Below are 25,055 nucleotides of genomic sequence, written 5' to 3' on the forward strand. Positions count from 1 at the left end.
GGAGATTTTCTCGCCTAATTTGGGCTCTCTCTTCTGCCTCCAGTTGAAACTGTATAGAACGGACATCCCTTCTGGCATCACCAGTTGACAGTGGGGAGAGTGGATCAAAACGGGGCAATGTAGCTGGAGCTTTAGCCTCGCCTTCGGTCTCAGACACCGACGGGCTTACAGGAGCAGCAACATCCCCTACAGGGGTAGTAGGCTCAGGCAGCGGTAACACAAGCACCTGCTCTTTCAACAATACATTTAACACTAGTTTCTTAACCTCCGCCTTAACTAAATTGTGAGAAATAGACAATGAATAATGTTCTGCCAAGGTCATTAAATCAATTTTACGACATTTATTAAACACCTCCCACAAAGGGTTATCCAAAAAGGATTTCAACTCAAAAGTAGCCATCTTGAACTACTACCAAACACAAAAGCCAACAAATAGCAAACACTAATGCTTATGACGCTCAACACTGACTAACCACACAATAACAATCTGCATGAGCGGTATGGGCGTCAGTAATGACAGATCCCGGATGAGCCCCCACTTATGTTACGAACCTCTTTGGCCCAGCGGTCTAGGGGGGATGGATACGAGACCCGTAACATAAATCATGCAAATTATAATCGTGACATGTAACAGTGAGAACCAAAAACCACAGACAACTGAAATCTACCGTCAAACTCAAAAGGTTTATTTTAAACACACGGTAAAGGGGTGTGGGAAAAGGGGCTGAGCTGGACCCAAGCAACGAAACAATAATCCAAAACCACCCCTAAGCTAGACTAGCCTATTTCAACAACAGCTAGCTAACTAACCAAAAATACAGTGGGTGGTCCGCCCAGTTCTAACTATGGTACTTAGACACAGTATTCCTACGGGTAATGTATGCCCATGGGCGACTTGTCTTGGTACCCCCTTTTCCCACCAAACAAACAAACAGTCAAATAACAAAACAATACTCACAGGATTACCGGACAAATGTGACATGTAGTTTGCAAAAACAAAAGAGATCAATACAGAGAGAGAGAGACACGGGGAGATAGAGAGTGGACACAAGAGCGAATGAGCACAAAGATTGATCACAGAGTGAGAATGAGCTCGCGAGATAAAAATGAGCTCTGGGAGAAAACAACTGACTGGGTTTTTAAACCAAGGGAAAGGGACTGTGATTGGTTGAGGGAGAAGGAACAGGTGTCTTCTGATTGGGGACTGATGATTGTCACCTGTGATGGGGAGAAGGAGAGAAAAGAAACACACAGGATACACACTTGTATCCGTAACACTACCACTCCCACACAACCAACACTAGTCTACCACTCCCACACAACCAACACTAGTCTACCACCTCCCCACAACCAACACTAGTCTACCACCTCCCCACAACCAACACTAGTCTACCACCTCCCCACAACCAACACTAGTCTACCACCTCCCCACAACCAACACTAGTCTACCACCTCCCCACAACCAACACTAGTCTACCACCTCCCCACAACCAACACTAGTCTACCACTCCCTCACAACCAACACTAGTCTACCACTCCCTCACAACCAACACGACTCTACCCCCCAACACAACCAACACTAGTCTACCACCTCCCCACAACCAACACTAGTCTACCACCTCCCCACAACAAACACTAGTCTACCACCTCTCCACAACCAACACTAGTTTACCAACACTAGTCTACCACCTCCCCACAACCAAAACTAGTCTACCAACACTAGTCTACCATCTCCCCACAACCAACACTAGTCTACCACCTCCCCACAACCAACACTAGTCTACCACTCCCACACATCCAACACTAGTCTACCACCTCCCCACAACCAACACTAGTCTACCACCTCCCCACAACCAACACTAGTCTACCACTCCCACACAACCAACACTAGTCTACCACCTCCCCACAACCAACACTAGTCTACCACCTCCCCACAACCAACACTAGTCTACCATCTCCCCACAACCAACACTAGTCTACCACCTCCCCACAACCAACGCTAGTCTACCACCTCCCCACAACCAACGCTAGTCTACCACCTCCCCACAACCAACACTAGTCTACCACCTCCCCATAACCAACGCTAGTCTACCACCTCCACACAACCAACGCTAGTCTACCACCTCCCCACAACCAACACTAGTCTACCAACACTAGTCTACCACCTCCCCACAACCAACGCTAGTCTACCACCTCCCCACAACCAACGCTAGTCTACCACCTCCCCACAACCAACGCTAGTCTACCACCTCCCCATAACCAACACTAGTCTACCACTCCCACACAACCAACACTAGTCTACCACTCCCACACAACCAACACTAGTCTACCACCTCCCCACAACCAACACTAGTCTACCACCTCCCCACAACCAACACTAGTCTACCACCTCCCCACAACCAACACTAGTCTACCACCTCCCCACAACCAACACTAGTCTACCACCTCCCCACAACCAACACTAGTCTACCACCTCCCCACAACCAACACTAGTCTACCACTCCCTCACAACCAACACTAGTCTACCACTCCCTCACAACCAACACGACTCTACCCCCAACACAACCAACACTAGTCTACCACCTCCCCACAACCAACACTAGTCTACCACCTCCCCACAACCAACACTAGTCTACCACCTCCCCACAACAAACACTAGTCTACCACCTCTCCACAACCAACACTAGTTTACCAACACTAGTCTACCACCTCCCCACAACCAACACTAGTCTACCACCTCCCCACAACCAACACTAGTCTACCACTCCCACACATCCAACACTAGTCTACCACCTCCCCACAACCAACACTAGTCTACCACCTCCCCACAACCAACACTAGTCTACCACTCCCACACAACCAACACTAGTCTACCACCTCCCCACAACCAACACTAGTCTACCACCTCCCCACAACCAACACTAGTCTACCATCTCCCCACAACCAACACTAGTCTACCACCTCCCCACAACCAACGCTAGTCTACCACCTCCCCACAACCAACGCTAGTCTACCACCTCCCCACAACCAACACTAGTCTACCACCTCCCCATAACCAACACTAGTCTACCACCTCCACACAACCAACGCTAGTCTACCACCTCCCCACAACCAACACTAGTCTACCAACACTAGTCTACCACCTCCCCACAACCAACGCTAGTCTACCACCTCCCCACAACCAACGCTAGTCTACCACCTCCCCACAACCAACGCTAGTCTACCACCTCCCCATAACCAACGCTAGTCTACCACCTCCCCATAACCAACGCTAGTCTACCACCTCCACACAACCAACGCTAGTCTACCACCTCCCCACAACCAACACTAGTCTACCAACACTAGTCTACCACCTCCCCACAACCAACACTAGTCTACCACCTCCCCACAACCAACACTAGTCTACCACTCCCCACAACCAACACTAGTCTACCACTCCCCACAACCAACACTAGTGTACCAACACTAGTCTACCACCTCCCCACAACCAACGCTAGTCTACCACCTCCCCATAACCAACGCTAGTCTACCATCTCCACACAACCAACGCTAGTCTACCACCTCCCCACAACCAACACTAGTCTACCAACACTAGTCTACCACCTCCCCACAACCAACGCTAGTCTACCACCTCCCCACAACCAACACTAGTCTACCACTCCCCACAACCAACACTAGTCTACCACCTCCCCACAACCAACGCTAGTCTACCACCTCCCCACAACCAACGCTAGTCTACCACCTCCCCACAACCAACACTAGTCTACCACCTCCCCACAACCAACACTAGTTTACCACCTCCCCACAACCAACGCGACTCTACCCCCCAACACTAGTTTACCACCTCCCCACAACCAACACTAGTCTACCACCTCCCCATAACCAACGCTAGTCTACCACCTCCCCACAACCAACACTAGTCTACCACCTCCCCACAACCAACACTAGTCTACCACCTCCCCACAACCAACGCTAGTCTACCACCTCCCCACAACCAACACTAGTCTACAACCTCCCCACAACCAACACTAGTCTACCACCTCCCCACAACCAACACTAGTCTACCACCTCCCCACAACCAACATTAGTCTACCACCTCCCCACAACCAACACTAGTCTACCACCTCCCCACAACCAACACTAGTCTACCACCTCTCCACAACCAACACTAGTCTACTACCTCCCCACAACCAACACTAGTCTACCACTCCTACACAACCAACACTAGTCTAACCCCCCACCAACACTAGTCTACCACCTCCCCATAACCAACACTAGTTTCCCACCTCCCCACAACCAACACTAGTCTACCACTCCCCACAACCAACACTAGTCTACCACTCCCCACAACCAACGCTAGTCTACCACTCCCCACAACCAACGCTAGTCTACCACTCCCCTCACAACCAACGCTAGTCTACCACCTCCACACAACCAACGCTAGTCTACCACCTCCCCACAACCAACGCTAGTCTACCACCTCCCCACAACCAACGCTAGTCTACCACCTCCCCACAACCAACGCTAGTCTACCACCTCCCCACAACCAACGCTAGTCTACCACCTCCCCACAACCAACGCTAGTCTACCACCTCCCCATAACTAACACTAGTTTACCACCTCCCCATAACCAACACTAGTTTACCACCTCCCCACAACCAACACTAGTCTACCACCTCCCCACAACCAACACTAGTCTACCACTCCCCATAACCAACACTAGTCTACCACTCCCACACAACCAACACTAGTCTACCACCTCCCCACAACCAACACTAGTCTACCACCTCCCCACAACCAACACTAGTCTACCACCTCCCCACAACCAACACTAGTCTACCACCTCCCCACAACCAACACTAGTCTACCACCTCCCCACAACCAACACTAGTCTACCACCTCCCCACAACCAACACTAGTCTACCACTCCCTCACAACCAACACTAGTCTACCACTCCCTCACAACCAACACGACTCTACCCCCCAACACAACCAACACTAGTCTACCACCTCCCCACAACCAACACTAGTCTACCACCTCCCCACAACAAACACTAGTCTACCACCTCTCCACAACCAACACTAGTTTACCAACATTAGTCTACCACCTCCCCACAACCAAAACTAGTCTACCAACACTAGTCTACCATCTCCCCACAACCAACACTAGTCTACCACCTCCCCACAACCAACACTAGTCTACCACTCCCACACATCCAACACTAGTCTACCACCTCCCCACAACCAACACTAGTCTACCACCTCCCCACAACCAACACTAGTCTACCACTCCCACACAACCAACACTAGTCTACCACCTCCCCACAACCAACACTAGTCTACCACCTCCCCACAACCAACACTAGTCTACCATCTCCCCACAACCAACACTAGTCTACCACCTCCCCACAACCAACGCTAGTCTACCACCTCCCCACAACCAACGCTAGTCTACCACCTCCCCACAACCAACACTAGTCTACCACCTCCCCATAACCAACGCTAGTCTACCACCTCCACACAACCAACGCTAGTCTACCACCTCCCCACAACCAACACTAGTCTACCAACACTAGTCTACCACCTCCCCACAACCAACGCTAGTCTACCACCTCCCCACAACCAACGCTAGTCTACCACCTCCCCATAACCAACGCTAGTCTACCACCTCCCCATAACCAACGCTAGTCTACCACCTCCACACAACCAACGCTAGTCTACCACCTCCCCACAACCAACACTAGTCTACCAACACTAGTCTACCACCTCCCCACAACCAACACTAGTCTACCACCTCCCCACAACCAACACTAGTCTACCACTCCCCACAACCAACACTAGTCTACCACTCCCCACAACCAACACTAGTGTACCAACACTAGTCTACCACCTCCCCACAACCAACGCTAGTCTACCACCTCCCCATAACCAACGCTAGTCTACCATCTCCACACAACCAACGCTAGTCTACCACCTCCCCACAACCAACACTAGTCTACCAACACTAGTCTACCACCTCCCCACAACCAACGCTAGTCTACCACCTCCCCACAACCAACACTAGTCTACCACTCCCCACAACCAACACTAGTCTACCACTCCCCACAACCAACACTAGTCTACCACTCCCCTCACAACCAACGCTAGTCTACCACCTCCACACAACCAACGCTAGTCTACCACCTCCCCACAACCAACGCTAGTCTACCACCTCCCCACAACCAACGCTAGTCTACCACCTCCCCACAACCAACGCTAGTCTACCACCTCCCCACAACCAACACTAGTCTACCACCTCCCCACAACCAACACTAGTTTACCACCTCCCCACAACCAACGCGACTCTACCCCCCAACACTAGTTTACCACCTCCCCACAACCAACACTAGTCTACCACCTCCCCATAACCAACGCTAGTCTACCACCTCCCCACAACCAACACTAGTCTACCACCTCCCCACAACCAACACTAGTCTACCACCTCCCCACAACCAACGCTAGTCTACCACCTCCCCACAACCAACACTAGTCTACAACCTCCCCACAACCAACACTAGTCTACCACCTCCCCACAACCAACACTAGTCTACCACCTCCCCACAACCAACACTAGTCTACCACCTCCCCACAACCAACACTAGTCTACCACCTCCCCACAACCAACACTAGTCTACCACCTCTCCACAACCAACACTAGTCTACCACTCCTACACAACCAACACTAGTCTACCACCCCCCACAACCAACACTAGTCTACCACCTCCCCACAACCAACACTAGTTTCCCACCTCCCCACAACCAACACTAGTCTACCACCTCCCCACAACCAACACTAGTCTACCACCTCCCCACAACCAACACTAGTCTACCACCTCCCCACAACCAACGCTAGTCTACCACCTCCGCACAACCAACGCTAGTCTACCACCTCCCCACAACCAACACTAGTCTACCACCTCCCCACAACCAACACTAGTCTACCACCTCCCCACAACCAACACTAGTCTACCACCTCCCCACAACCAACACTAGTCTACCACCTCCCCACAACCAACACTAGTCTACCACTCCCACACAACCAACACTAGTCTACCACCTCCCACACAACCAACACTAGTCTACCACCTCCCCACAACCAACACTAGTCTACCACCTCCCCACAACCAACACTAGTCTACCACCTCCCCACAACCAACACTAGTCTACCACCTCCCCACAACCAACACTAGTCTACCACCTCCCCACAACCAACACTAGTCTACCACCTCCCCACAACCAACACTAGTCTACCACCTCCCCACAACCAACACTAGTCTACCATCTCCCCACAACCAACACTAGTCTACCACCTCCCCACAACCAACACGACTCTACCCCCACCCAACACTAGTCTACCACTCCCACACAACCAACACTAGTCTACCACCTCCCCACACCCAACACTAGTCTACCACCTCCCCACAACCAACACTAGTCTACCACCTCCCCACAACAAACACTAGTCTACCACCTCTCCACAACCAACACTAGTTTACCAACACTAGTCTACCACCTCCCCACAACCAAAACTAGTCTACCAACACTAGTCTACCACCTCCCCACAACCAACGCTAGTCTACCACCTCCCCACAACCAACACTAGTCTACCACCTCCCCATAACCAACGCTAGTCTACCACCTCCACACAACCAACGCTAGTCTACCACCTCCCCACAACCAACACTAGTCTACCAACACTAGTCTACCACCTCCCCACAACCAACGCTAGTCTACCACCTCCCCACAACCAACACTAGTCTACCAACACTAGTCTACCACCTCCCCACAACCAACGCTAGTCTACCACCTCCCCATAACCAACGCTAGTCTACCACCTCCCCATAACCAACGCTAGTCTACCACCTCCACACAACCAACGCTAGTCTACCACCTCCCCACAACCAACACTAGTCTACCAACACTAGTCTACCACCTCCCCACAACCAACACTAGTCTACCACCTCCCCACAACCAACACTAGTCTACCACTCCCCACAACCAACACTAGTCTACCACTCCCCACAACCAACACTAGTCTACCACCTCCCCACAACCAACACTAGTCTACCACCTCCCCACAACCAACGCTAGTCTACCACCTCCCCACAACCAACACTAGTCTACCAACACTAGTCTACCACCTCCCCACAACCAACGCTAGTCTACCACCTCCCCATAACCAACGCTAGTCTACCACCTCCCCATAACCAACGCTAGTCTACCACCTCCACACAACCAACGCTAGTCTACCACCTCCCCACAACCAACACTAGTCTACCAACACTAGTCTACCACCTCCCCACAACCAACACTAGTCTACCACCTCCCCACAACCAACACTAGTCTACCACTCCCCACAACCAACACTAGTCTACCACTCCCCACAACCAACACTAGTCTACCACTCCCCACAACCAACACTAGTCTACCAACACTAGTCTACCACCTCCCCACAACCAACGCTAGTCTACCACCTCCCCATAACCAACGCTAGTCTACCACCTCCACACAACCAACGCTAGTCTACCACCTCCCCACAACCAACACTAGTCTACCAACACTAGTCTACCACCTCCCCACAACCAACGCTAGTCTACCACCTCCCCACAACCAACACTAGTCTACCACTCCCCACAACCAACACTAGTCTACCACTCCCCACAACCAACACTAGTCTACCACTCCCTCACAACCAACGCTAGTCTACCACCTCCACACAACCAACGCTAGTCTACCACCTCCCCACAACCAACGCTAGTCTACCATCTCCCGACAACCAACGCTAGTCTACCACCTCCCGACAACCAACGCTAGTCTACCACCTCCCGACAACCAACGCTAGTCTACCACCTCCCCACAACCAACGCTAGTCTACCACCTCCCCACAACCAACACTAGTCTACCACCTCCCCACAACCAACACTAGTCTACCACCTCCCCATAACCAACGCTAGTTTACCACCTCCCCACAACCAACGCTAGTCTACCACCTCCCCACAACCAACGCTAGTCTACCACCTCCCCACAACCAACGCTAGTCTACCACCTCCCCACAACCAACACTAGTCTACCACCTCCCCACAACCAACACTAGTCTACCACCTCCCCACAACCAACACTAGTCTACCACCTCCCCACAACCAACACTAGTCTACCACCTCCCCACAACCAACACTAGTTTCCCACCTCCCCACAACCAACACTAGTTTACCACCTCCCCACAACCAACACTAGTTTACCACCTCCCCACAACCAACACTAGTCTACCACCTCCCCATAACCAACACTAGTTTACCACCTCCCCACAACCAACACTTGTCTACCACCTCCCCACAACCAACACTAGTCTACCACCTCCCCATAACCAACACTAGTCTACCACCTCCCCACAACCAACACTAGTTTACCACCTCCCCACAACCAACACTAGTCTACCACCTCCCCACAACCAACACTAGTCTACCACCTCCCCACAACCAACACTAGTCTACCACCTCCCCACAACCAACGCTGGACTACCCCCCATAACCAACACTAGTTTACCATCTCCCCACAACCAACACTAGTCTACCACTCCCCACAACCAACACTAGTCTACCACTCCCTCACAACCAACACGACTCTACCCCCCCAACACTAGTCTACCAACTCCCCACAACCAACACTAGTCTACCACCTCTCCACAACCAACACTAGTTTACCAACACTAGTCTACCACCTCCCCACAACCAAAACTAGTCTACCAACACTAGTCTACCATCTCCCCACAACCAACACTAGTCTACCACCTCCCCACAACCAACACTAGTCTACCACTCCCACACAACCAACACTAGTCTACCCCCCCAACACTAGTCTACCAACTCCCCACAACCAACACTAGTCTACCACCTCTCCACAACCAACACTAGTTTACCAACACTAGTCTACCACCTCCCCACAACCAAAACTAGTCTACCAACACTAGTCTACCATCTCCCCACAACCAACACTAGTCTACCACCTCCCCACAACCAACACTAGTCTACCACTCCCACACAACCAACACTAGTCTACCACCTCCCCACAACCAACACTAGTCTACCACCTCCCCACAACCAACACTAGTCTACCACTCCCACACAACCAACACTAGTCTACCACCTCCCCACAACCAACACTAGTCTACCATCTCCCCACAACCAACACTAGTCTACCACCTCCCCACAACCAACACTAGTCTACCACCTCCCCATAACCAACGCTAGTCTACCACCTCCACACAACCAACGCTAGTCTACCACCTCCCCACAACCAACACTAGTCTACCAACACTAGTCTACCACCTCCCCACAACCAACGCTAGTCTACCACCTCCCCACAACCAACACTAGTCTACCACTCCCCACAACCAACACTAGTCTACCACTCCCCACAACCAACACTAGTCTACCACTCCCTCACAACCAACGCTAGTCTACCACCTCCACACAGCCAACGCTAGTCTACCACCTCCCCACAACCAACGCTAGTCTACCACCTCCCCACAACCAACGCTAGTCTACCACCTCCCCACAACCAACACTAGTCTACCACCTCCCCACAACCAACACTAGTCTACCACCTCCCCACAACCAACACTAGTCTACCACCTCCCCACAACCAACACTAGTCTCCCACCTCCCCACAACCAACACTAGTTTACCACCTCCCCACAACCAACACTAGTCTACCACCTCCCCACAACCAACACTAGTCTACCACCTCCCCACAACCAACACTAGTTTACCACCTCCCCACAACCAACACTAGTCTACCACCTCCCCACAACCAACACTAGTTTACCACCTCCCCACAACCAACACTAGTCTACCACCTCCCCACAACCAACACTAGTCTACCACCTCCCCACAACCAACACTAGTCTACCACCTCCCCACAACCAACACTAGTCTACCACCTCCCCACAACCAACACTAGTCTACCACCTCCCCACAACCAACACTAGTCTACCACCTCCCCACAACCAACACTAGTCTACCACCTCCCCACAACCAACACTAGTCTACCACCTCCCCACAACCAACACTAGTCTACCACCTCCCCCCCACCAACACTAGTCTACCACCTCCCCACAACCAACGCTGGACTACCCCCATAACCAACACTAGTTTACCATCTCCCCACAACCAACACTAGTTTACCACCTCCCCACAACCAACACTAGTCTAACCCCCCCACCAACACTAGTCTAACCCCCAACCAACACTAGTCTACCGCACCACCAACGCTGGACTACCCCCCATAACCAACACTAGTTTACCACCTCCCTCCCACCAACACTAGTCTAACCCCCCACCAACACTAGTCTAACCCCCAACCAACACTAGTCTACCGCACCACCAACGCTAGGTTACCACCTCCCCACAACCAACACTAGTTTACCACCTCCCCACAACCAACACTATTTTACCACCTCCCCACAACCAACGCTAGTCTACCACCTCCCCATAACCAACACTAGTCTACCACCTCCCCCACCAACACTAGCCTACCACCTCCCCATAACCAACACTAGTCTACCACCTCCCCACAACCAACACTAGTCTACCACCTCCCCACAACCAACACTAGTCTACCACCTCCCCACAACCAACGCTGGACTACCCCCCATAACCAACACTAGTTTACCATCTCCCCACAACCAACACTAGTCTACCACTCCCCACAACCAACACTAGTCTACCACTCCCTCACAACCAACACGACTCTACCCCCCCAACACTAGTCTACCACTCCCACACAACCAACACTAGTCTACCACCTCCCCACAACCAACACTAGTCTACCACCTCCCCACAACAAACACTAGTCTACCACCTCTCCACAACCAACACTAGTTTACCAACACTAGTCTACCACCTCCCCACAACCAAAACTAGTCTACCAACACTAGTCTACCATCTCCCCACAACCAACACTAGTCTACCACCTCCCCACAACCAACACTAGTCTACCACCTCCCCACAACCAACACTAGTCTACCACTCCCACACAACCAACACTAGTCTACCACCTCCGCACAACCAACACTAGTCTACCACCTCCCCACAACCAACACTAGTCTACCACTCCCACACAACCAACACTAGTCTACCACCTCCCCACAACCAACACTAGTCTACCATCTCCCCACAACCAACGCTAGTCTACCACCTCCCCACAACCAACGCTAGTCTACCACCTCCCCACAACCAACACTAGTCTACCACCTCCCCACAACCAACACTAGTCTACCACCTCCCCATAACCAACGCTAGTCTACCACCTCCACACAACCAACGCTAGTCTACCACCTCCCCACAACCAACACTAGTCTACCAACACTAGTCTACCACCTCCCCACAACCAACGCTAGTCTACCACCTCCCCACAACCAACACTAGTCTACCACTCCCCACTACCAACACTAGTCTACCACTCCCCACAACCAACACTAGTCTACCACTCCCCACAACCAACACTAGTCTACCACTCCCCACAACCAACACTAGTCTACCACTCCCTCACAACCAACGCTAGTCTACCACCTCCACACAGCCAACGCTAGTCTACCACCTCCCCACAACCAACGCTAGTCTACCACCTCCCCACAACCAACGCTAGTCTACCACCTCCCCACAACCAACGCTAGTCTACCACCTCCCCACAACCAACACTAGTCTACCACCTCCCCACAACCAACACTAGTCTACCACCTCCCCACAACCAACACTAGTCTACCACCTCCCCACAACCAACACTAGTCTACCACCTCCCCACAACCAACACTAGTCTACCACCTCCCCACAACCAACACTAGTCTACCACCTCCCCACAACCAACACTAGTCTACCACCTCCCCCCCACCAACACTAGTCTACCACCTCCCCACAACCAACGCTGGACTACCCCCCATAACCAACACTAGTTTACCATCTCCCCACAACCAACACTAGTTTACCACCTCCCCACAACCAACACTAGTCTAACCCCCCACCAACACTAGTCTAACCCCCAACCAACACTAGTCTACCGCACCACCAACGCTGGACTACCCCCCATAACCAACACTAGTTTACCACCTCCCTCCCACCAACACTAGTCTAACCCCCCACCAACACTAGTCTAACCCCCAACCAACACTAGTCTACCGCACCACCAACGCTAGGTTACCACCTCCCCACAACCAACACTAGTTTACCACCTCCCCACAACCAACACTATTTTACCACCTCCCCACAACCAACGCTAGTCTACCACCTCCCCATAACCAACACTAGTCTACCACCTCCCCCCACCAACACTAGCCTACCACCTCCCCATAACCAACACTAGTCTACCACCTCCCCACAACCAACACTAGTCTACCACCTCCCCACAACCAACACTAGTCTACCACCTCCCCACAACCAACACTAGTCTACCACCTCCCCACAACCAACGCTGGACTACCCCCCCCATAACCAACACTAGTTTACCATCTCCCCACAACCAACACTAGTCTACCACTCCCCACAACCAACACTAGTCTACCACTCCCTCACAACCAACACGACTCTACCCCCCCAACACTAGTCTACCACTCCCACACAACCAACACTAGTCTACCACCTCCCCACAACCAACACTAGTCTACCACCTCCCCACAACAAACACTAGTCTACCACCTCTCCACAACCAACACTAGTTTACCAACACTAGTCTACCACCTCCCCACAACCAAAACTAGTCTACCAACACTAGTCTACCATCTCCCCACAACCAACACTAGTCTACCACCTCCCCACAACCAACACTAGTCTACCACTCCCACACAACCAACACTAGTCTACCACCTCCGCACAACCAACACTAGTCTACCACCTCCCCACAACCAACACTAGTCTACCACTCCCACACAACCAACACTAGTCTACCACCTCCCCACAACCAACACTAGTCTACCATCTCCCCACAACCAACGCTAGTCTACCACCTCCCCACAACCAACGCTAGTCTACCACCTCCCCACAACCAACACTAGTCTACCACCTCCCCACAACCAACACTAGTCTACCACCTCCCCATAACCAACGCTAGTCTACCACCTCCACACAACCAACGCTAGTCTACCACCTCCCCACAACCAACACTAGTCTACCAACACTAGTCTACCACCTCCCCACAAACAACGCTAGTCTACCACCTCCCCACAACCAACACTAGTCTACCACTCCCCACAACCAACACTAGTCTACCACTCCCCACAACCAACACTAGTCTACCACTCCCCACAACCAACACTAGTCTACCACTCCCTCACAACCAACGCTAGTCTACCACCTCCACACAGCCAACGCTAGTCTACCACCTCCCCACAACCAACGCTAGTCTACCACCTCCCCACAACCAACGCTAGTCTACCACCTCCCCACAACCAACGCTAGTCTACCACCTCCCCACAACCAACGCTAGTCTACCACCTCCCCACAACCAACACTAGTCTACCACCTCCCCACAACCAACACTAGTCTACCACCTCCCCACAACCAACACTAGTCTACCACCTCCCCACAACCAACACTAGTTTACCACCTCCCCACAACCAACACTAGTCTACCACCTCCCCACAACCAACACTAGTCTACCACCTCCCCACAACCAACACTAGTTTACCACCTCCCCACAACCAACACTAGTCTACCACCTCCCCACAACCAACACTAGTCTACCACCTCCCCACAACCAACACTAGTCTACCACCTCCCCACAACCAACACTAGTCTACCACCTCCCCACAACCAACACTAGTCTACCACCTCCCCACAACCAACACTAGTCTACCACCTCCCCACAACCAACACTAGTCTACCACCTCCCCACAACCAACGCTAGTCTACCACCTCCCCACAACCAACGCTAGTCTACCACCTCCACACAACCAACGCTAGTCTACCACCTCCCCACAACCAACACTAGTCTACCAACACTAGTCTACCACCTCCCCACAACCAACACTAGTCTACCACTCCCCACAACCAACACTAGTCTACCACTCCCCACAACCAACACTAGTCTACCACTCCCCACAACCAACACTAGTCTACCACTCCCCACAACCAACACTAGTCTACCACTCCCTCACAACCAACGCTAGTCTACCACCTCCACACAGCCAACGCTAGTCTACCACCTCCCCACAACCAACGCTAGTCTACCACCTCCCCACAACCAACGCTAGTCTACCACCTCCCCACAACCAACACTAGTCTACCACCTCCCCACAACCAACACTAGTCTACCACCTCCCCACAACCAACACTAGTCTACCACCTGCCCACAACCAACACTAGTCTCCCACCTCCCCACAACCAACACTAGTTTACCACCTCCCCACAACCAACACTAGTCTACCACCTCCCCACAACCAACACTAGTTTACCACCTCCCCACAACCAACACTAGTCTACCACCTCCCCACAACCAACACTAGTCTACCACCTCCCCACAACCAACACTAGTCTACCACCTCCCCACAACCAACACTAGTCTACCACCTCCCCACAACCAACACTAGTCTACCACCTCCCCACAACCAACACTAGTCTACCACCTCCCCACAACCAACACTAGTCTACCACCTCCGCACAACCAACACTAGTCTACCACCTCCCCCCCACCAACACTAGTCTACCACCTCCCCACAACCAACGCTGGACTACCCCCCATAACCAACACTAGTTTACCATCTCCCCACAACCAACACTAGTTTACCACCTCCCCACAACCAACACTAGTCTAACCCCCCACCAACACTAGTCTAACCCCCAACCAACACTAGTCTACCGCACCACCAACGCTAGGTTACCACCTCCCCACAACCAACACTAGTTTACCACCTCCCCACAACCAACACTATTTTACCACCTCCCCACAACCAACGCTAGTCTACCACCTCCCCACAACCAACGCTAGTCTACCACCTCCCCATAACCAACACTAGTCTACCACCTCCCCCCACCAACACTAGCCTACCACCTCCCCATAACCAACACTAGTCTACCACCTCCCCATAACCAACACTAGTCTAACCCCCAACCAACACTAGTCTACCGTACCACCAACGCTGGACTACCCCCCACAACCAACGCTAGTCTACCACCCACCAACACTGGTCTACCACCATTATAGATAGACCTGACTATGTGCCAGTGTGGTGCTGCTGCTGCCAACACTCACCCAACTGCTACACACACACACACACACACACACACACACACACACACACACACACACACACACCCGTGTACCCTGAGAACTATACAGCAGCTTTTCCAAGTGGCTTTTTACACAATGAGGACACTAATGTATTTATATTTGGAGAGCTGGTTAATTGATCTGGCGTAACGTCCTAATTGTGTCTCTCTTACTGGACGGCTCCAAACCCCCGGTGCGTACATTTCACATCACCTTTGTTTAGACACTGTGTGGAAAACATTTACTCTAAATACAAATATGAGTGTGTGAACAGTGCCTGTGTGTAGTTGCCTGTAAACACGTTTGAGAGATAGAAGAGGACCATTCACTATGAGATGGTGCTATTAGAAATCTCCTTTCAATGGAAATGTGTTTAAAAAATACTTTTTCAGATATTCATTTATTTATTTAGTTATTTGTTAGGGCTTGTTTCTTTGTGTGTCAAGTACAGTATGTCTACACAGTGCAGTATGTCTACACAGTACAGTGCAGTATGTTTACACAGTACAGTATGTCTACACAGGACAGTGTAGTTTGTCTACATAGTGCAGTATGTCTACGCAGTGCAGTATGTCTACGCAGTGCAGTATGCCTACACAGTGCATTTCAGTATGCCTACACAGTGCAGTATGTCTACACAGTGCAGTGCAGTATGTCTACACAGTACAGCATGTTAACACTACAGTATGTCTACACAGTGCAGTATGTTAGTGCAGTATATCTACACAGTACAGTATGCTAATATAGTACAGTGCGGTATGTTAACCCGGTACAGTATGTCTACACAGTACAGTTTAACACAGTACAGCATGTCTACACGGTAAGGGAAAGGGGGATACCTAGTCAGTTGTCCAACTGAATGTATTCAACTGAAATGTGTCTTCCACATTTAACCCAACCCCTCTGAATCAGAGAGGTGCAGGGTGGCTGCCTTAATCGACATCCATGTCTTCGGCGCCCAGGGAACAGGTACAGTATGTCTACACAGTACCATATGTCTACACAGTACCGTATGTCTACACAGTACCGTATGTCTACACAGTGCAGTACCGTATGTCTACACATTGCAGTACCGTATGTTTACACAGTGCAGTACCGTATGTCTACACAGTGCAGTATGTCTACACAGTGCAGTATGTCTACACAGTGCAGTAGCGTATGTCTACACAGTACAATATGTCTACACAGTGCAGTACCGTATGTCTACACATTGCAGTATGTCTACACAGTGCAGTACCATATGTCTACACATTGCAGTACCGTATGTTTACACAGTGCACTACCGTATGTCTTCACAGTGCAGTAACGTATGTCTACACAGTGCAGTATGTCTACACAGTGCAGTATGTCTACACAGTGCAGTACCGTATGTCTACACAGTACCATATGTCTACACAGTGCAGTACCATATGTCTACACAGTGCAGTACCATATGTCTACACAGTGCAGTACCATATGTCTACACAGTGCAGTACCATATGTCTACACATTGCAGTAACGAATGTCTACACATTGCAGTACCGTATGTCTACACAGTACAATATGTCTACACAGTGCAGTACCATATGTCTACACATTGCAGTACCGTATCTCTACACATTGCAGTACCGTATGTCTACACATTGCAGTACCGTATGTCTACACATTGCAGTACCGTATGTCTACAGAGTGCAGTACCGTATGTCTACACAGTGCAGTACCGTATGTCTACACATTGCAGTACCGTATGTCTACACAGTACAGTACCGTATGTTCACACATTGCAGTACCGTATGTCTACACAGTACAATATGTCTACACAGTGCAGTACCGTATGTTCACACAGTGCAGTACCGTATGTTCACACAGTGCAGTACCGTATGTTCACACAGTGCAGTACCGTATGTCTTCACAGTGCAGTATGTCTACACATTGCAGTACCGTATGTCTTCACAGTGCAGTACCGTATGTCTACACAGTGCAGTACCGTATGTCTACACAGTGCAGTACCGTATGTTCACACAGTACAGTACCGTATGTCTACACAGTGCAGTACCGTATGTCTACACAGTGCAGTACCGTATGTCTACACAGTGCAGTACCGTATGTCTACACAGTGCAGTACCGTATGTCTACACATTGCAGTACCGTATGTCTACACATTGCAGTACCGTATGTCTACACATTGCAGTACCGTATGTCTACACAGTGCAGTACCGTATGTTCACACAGTGCAGTATGTCTTCACAGTGCAGTATGTCTACACATTGCAGTACCGTATGTCTACACATTGCAGTACCGTATGTCTTCACAGTGCAGTACCGTATGTCTACACAGTGCAGTACCGTATGTCTTCACATTGCAGTACCGTATGTCTTCACATTGCAGTACCGTATGTCTACACATTGCAGTACCGTATGTCTACACATTGCAGTATGTCTTCACAGTGCAGTACCGTATGTTCACACAGTACAGTACCGTATGTTTACACAGTGCAGTACAGTATGTCTTCACAGTATTTTACCGTATGTCTACACATTGCAGTACCGTATGTCTTCACAGTGCAGTATGTCTACACATTGCAGTACCGTATGTCTACACAGTACAATATGTCTACACAGTGCAGTACCATATGTCTACACAGTGCAGTACCGTATGTCTACACAGTGCAGTACCGTATGTCTACACAGTGCAGTACCGTATGTCTACACAGTGCAGTACCGTATGTCTACACAGTGCAGTACCGTATGTCTTCACAGTGCAGTACCGTATGTCTACACATTGCAGTACCGTATGTCTACACATTGCAGTACCGTATGTCTACACATTGCAGTACCGTATGTCTACACATTGCAGTACCGTATGTCTACACAGTGCAGTACCGTATGTCTACACAGTGCAGTACCGTATGTCTACACAGTGCAGTACCGTATGTCTACACAGTGCAGTACTGTATGTCTACACAGTGCAGTACCGTATGTCTACACAGTGCAGTACCGTATGTCTACACATTGCAGTACCGTATGTCTACACATTGCAGTACCGTATGTCTACACATTGCAGTACCGTATGTTCACACAGTGCAGTACCGTATGTCTTCACAGTGCAGTACCGTATGTTCACACAGTGCAGTACCGTATGTTCACACAGTGCAGTACCGAATGTCTACACAGTGCAGTACCGTATGTCTACACAGTGCAGTACCGTATGTCTTCACAGTGCAGTACCGTATGTCTTCACAGTGCAGTACCGTATGTCTTCACAGTGCAGTACCGTATGTCTACACATTGCAGTACCGTATGTCTACACATTGCAGTACCGTATGTCTACACATTGCAGTACCGTATGTCTACACATTGCAGTACCGTATGTCTTCACAGTGCAGTATGTCTACACATTGCAGTACCGTATGTTCACACAGTGCAGTACAGTATGTCTTCACAGTGCAGTACCGTATGTCTACACAGTGCAGTACCGTATGTCTACACATTGCAGTACCGTATGTCTACACATTGCAGTATGTCTTCACAGTGCAGTACCGTATGTTTACACAGTGCAGTACAGTATGTCTTCACAGTACAGTACCGTATGTCTACACATTGCAGTACCGTATGTCTTCACAGTGCAGTATGTCTACACATTGCAGTACCGTATGTCTACACAGTACAATATGTCTACACAGTGCAGTACCATATGTCTACACATTGCAGTACCGTATGTCTACACAGTGCAGTACCGTATGTCTTCACAGTGCAGTACCGTATGTCTTCACAGTGCAGTACCGTATGTCTTCACATTGCAGTACCGTATGTCTACACATTGCAGTACCGTATGTCTACACATTGCAGTACCGTATGTCTACACATTGCAGTACCGTATGTCTACACATTGCAGTACCGTATGTCTACACAGTGCAGTACCGTATGTCTACACAGTGCAGTACCGTATGTTCACACAGTGCAGTATGTCTTCACAGTGCAGTATGTCTACACATTGCAGTACCGTATGTCTACACATTGCAGTACCGTATGTCTTCACAGTGCAGTACCGTATGTCTACACAGTGCAGTACCGTATGTCTTCACATTGCAGTACCGTATGTCTTCACATTGCAGTACCGTATGTCTACACAGTGCAGTACCGTATGTCTACACATTGCAGTACCGTATGTCTACACATTGCAGTATGTCTTCACAGTGCAGTACCGTATGTTCACACAGTACAGTACCGTATGTTTACACAGTGCAGTACAGTATGTCTTCACAGTATTTTACCGTATGTCTACACATTGCAGTACCGTATGTCTTCACAGTGCAGTATGTCTACACATTGCAGTACCGTATGTCTACACAGTACAATATGTCTACACAGTGCAGTACCGTATGTCTACACAGTGCAGTACCGTATGTCTACACAGTGCAGTACCGTATGTCTACACAGTGCAGTACCGTATGTCTACACAGTGCAGTACCGTATGTCTACACAGTGCAGTACCGTATGTCTTCACAGTGCAGTACCGTATGTCTACACATTGCAGTACCGTATGTCTACACATTGCAGTACCGTATGTCTACACATTGCAGTACCGTATGTCTACACATTGCAGTACCGTATGTCTACACAGTGCAGTACCGTATGTCTACACAGTGCAGTACCGTATGTCTACACAGTGCAGTACCGTATGTCTACACAGTGCAGTACCGTATGTCTACACAGTGCAGTACCGTATGTCTACACATTGCAGTACCGTATGTCTACACATTGCAGTACCGTATGTCTACACATTGCAGTACCGTATGTTCACACAGTGCAGTACCGTATGTCTTCACAGTGCAGTACCGTATGTTCAAACAGTGCAGTACCGTATGTTCACACAGTGCAGTACCGTATGTCTACACAGTGCAGTACCGTATGTCTACACAGTGCAGTACCGTATGTCTTCACAGTGCAGTACCGTATGTCTTCACAGTGCAGTACCGTATGTCTTCACAGTGCAGTACCGTATGTCTTCACAGTGCAGTACCGTATGTCTACACATTGCAGTACCGTATGTCTACACATTGCAGTACCGTATGTCTTCACAGTGCAGTACCGTATGTCTTCACAGTGCAGTACCGTATGTCTTCACAGTGCAGTACCGTATGTCTACACAGTGCAGTACCGTATGTCTACACATTGCAGTACCGTATGTCTACACATTGCAGTACTGTATGTCTTCACAGTGCAGTATGTCTACACATTGCAGTACCGTATGTTCACACAGTGCAGTACAGTATGTCTTCACAGTGCAGTACCGTATGTCTACACAGTGCAGTACCGTATGTCTACACATTGCAGTACCGTATGTCTACACATTGCAGTATGTCTTCACAGTGCAGTACCGTATGTTTACACAGTGCAGTACAGTATGTCTTCACAGTACAGTACCGTATGTCTACACATTGCAGTACCGTATGTCTTCACAGTGCAGTATGTCTACACATTGCAGTACCGTATGTCTACACAGTACAATATGTCTACACAGTGCAGTACCATATGTCTACACATTGCAGTACCGTATGTCTACACAGTGCAGTACCGTATGTCTTCACAGTGCAGTACCGTATGTCTTCACAGTGCAGTACCGTATGTCTACACATTGCAGTACCGTATGTCTACACATTGCAGTACCGTATGTCTACACATTGCAGTACCGTATGTCTACACAGTACAGTACCGTATGTTCACACAGTGCAGTACCGTATGTCTTCACAGTGCAGTACCGTATGTTCACACAGTGCAGTACCGTATGTCTACACAGTGCAGTACCGTATGTCTACACAGTACAGTACCGTATGTCTTCACAGTGCAGTACCGTATGTCTTCACAGTGCAGTACCGTATGTCTTCACAGTGCAGTACCGTATGTCTACACAGTACAGTACCGTATGTCTACACATTGCAGTACCGTATGTCTACACATTGCAGTACCGTATGTCTACACATTGCAGTACCGTATGTCTACACAGTGCAGTACCGTATGTTCACACAGTACAGTACTGTATGTTCACACAGTGCAGTACAGTATGTCTTCACAGTGCAGTATGTCTACACATTGCAGTACCGTATGTTCACACAGTGCAGTACAGTATGTCTTCACAGTGCAGTATGTGTACACATTGCAGTTCCGTATGTCTTCACAGTGCAGTACCGTATGTCTTCACAGTGCAGTACCGTATGTCTACACAGTGCAGTACCGTATGTCTACACAGTGCAGTACCGTATGTCTACACAGTGCAGTACCGTATGTCTACACAGTGCAGTACCGTATGTCTACACAGTGCAGTACCGTATGTCTACACAGTGCAGTACCGTATGTCTACACAGTGCAGTACCGTATGTCTACACATTGCAGTACCGTATGTTCACACATTGCAGTACCGTATGTTCACACAGTGCAGTACCGTATGTCTTCACAGTGCAGTACCGTATGTTCACACAGTGCAGTACCGTATGTTCACACAGTGCAGTACCGTATGTCTACACAGTGCAGTACCGTATGTCTTCACAGTGCAGTACCGTATGTCTTCACAGTGCAGTACCGTATGTCTACACATTGCAGTACCGTATGTCTACACATTGCAGTACCGTATGTCTACACATTGCAGTACCGTATGTCTACACATTGCAGTACCGTATGTCTACACATTGCAGTACCGTATGTCTACACATTGCAGTACCGTATGTCTACACAGTACAGTACCGTATGTTCACACAGTGCAGTACCGTATGTCTTCACAGTGCAGTACCGTATGTTCACACAGTGCAGTACCGTATGTCTACACAGTGCAGTACCGTATGTCTACACAGTGCAGTACCGTATGTCTTCACAGTGCAGTACCGTATGTCTTCACAGTGCAGTACCGTATGTCTTCACAGTGCAGTACCGTATGTCTACACAGTACAGTACCGTATGTCTACACATTGCAGTACCGTATGTCTACACAGTGCAGTACCGTATGTTCACACAGTACAGTACCGTATGTTCACACAGTGCAGTACAGTATGTCTTCACAGTGCAGTATGTCTACACATTGCAGTACCGTATGTTCACACAGTGCAGTACCGTATGTCTTCACAGTGCAGTACCGTATGTTCACACAGTACAGTACCGTATGTCTACACAGTGCAGTACCGTATGTCTACACAGTGCAGTACCGTATGTCTTCACAGTGCAGTACCGTATGTCTTCACAGTGCAGTACCGTATGTCTTCACAGTGCAGTACCGTATGTCTACACAGTACAGTACCGTATGTCTACACATTGCAGTACCGTATGTCTACACAGTGCAGTACCGTATGTTCACACAGTACTGTATGTTCACACAGTGCAGTACAGTATGTCTTCACAGTGCAGTATGTCTACACATTGCAGTACCGTATGTTCACACAGTGCAGTACAGTATGTCTTCACAGTGCAGTATGTGTACACATTGCAGTACCGTATGTCTTCACAGTGCAGTACCGTATGTCTTCACAGTGCAGTACCGTATGTCTACACAGTGCAGTGCCGTATGTCTTCACAGTGCAGTACCGTATGTCTACACATTGCAGTACCGTATGTCTACACATTGCAGTACCGTATGTCTACACATTGCAGTACCGTATGTCTACACATTGCAGTACCGTATGTCTACACATTGCAGTACCGTATGTCTACACAGTGCAGTACCGTATGTCTACACAGTGCAGTACCGTATGTCTACACAGTGCAGTACCGTATGTCTACACAGTGCAGTACCGTATGTCTACACAGTGCAGTACCGTATGTCTACACAGTGCAGTACCGTATGTCTACACAGTGCAGTACCGTATGTCTACACAGTGCAGTACCGTATGTCTACACAGTGCAGTACCGTATGTCTACACAGTGCAGTACCGTATGTCTACACAGTGCAGTACTGTATGTCTACACAGTGCAGTACCGTATGTCTACACAGTGCAGTACCGTATGTCTACACATTGCAGTACCTTATGTCTACACAGTACAGTACCGTATGTTCACACAGTGCAGTACCGTATGTCTTCACAGTGCAGTACCGTATGTTCACACAGTGCAGTACCGTATGTCTACACAGTGCAGTACCGTATGTCTACACAGTGCAGTACCGTATGTCTACACAGTGCAGTACCGTATGTCTTCACAGTGCAGTACCGTATGTCTTCACAGTGCAGTACCGTATGTCTTCACAGTGCAGTACCGTATGTCTTCACAGTGCAGTACCGTATGTCTACACATTGCAGTACCGTATGTTCACACAGTACAGTACTGTATGTTCACACAGTGCAGTACAGTATGTCTTCACAGTGCAGTATGTCTACACATTGCAGTACCGTATGTTCACACAGTGCACTACAGTATGTCTTCACAGTGCAGTATGTGTACACATTGCAGTACCGTATGTTCACACAGTACAGTACTGTATGTTCACACAGTGCAGTACAGTATGTCTTCACAGTGCAGTATGTCTACACATTGCAGTACCGTATGTTCACACAGTGCAGTACAGTATGTCTTCACAGTGCAGTATGTGTACACATTGCAGTACCGTATGTCTTCACAGTGCAGTACCGTATGTCTTCACAGTGCAGTACCGTATGTCTACAGAGTACAGTACCGTATGTTCACACATTGCAGTACCGTATGTCTTCACAGTGCAGTACCGTATGTCTACACAGTGCAGTACCGTATGTCTTCACAGTGCAGTACCGTATGTCTACACAGTGCAGTACCGTATGTTCA

General features: G+C 49.6%; 1 protein-coding gene across 1 annotated transcript in view; it reads left to right on the plus strand.

Moving 5' to 3' along the window:
* The window catches only part of camkmt (calmodulin-lysine N-methyltransferase), a 262,674-nt gene that overhangs the window by 53,237 nt on the left and 184,382 nt on the right, over nucleotides 1–25,055 (plus strand). The window lies entirely within an intron of this gene.

The sequence above is a fragment of the Salmo salar genome, chromosome ssa28 (genome assembly GCF_905237065.1).
Source record: "Salmo salar chromosome ssa28, Ssal_v3.1, whole genome shotgun sequence".
In the NCBI taxonomy this organism is placed as follows: Eukaryota; Metazoa; Chordata; class Actinopteri; order Salmoniformes; family Salmonidae; genus Salmo; species Salmo salar.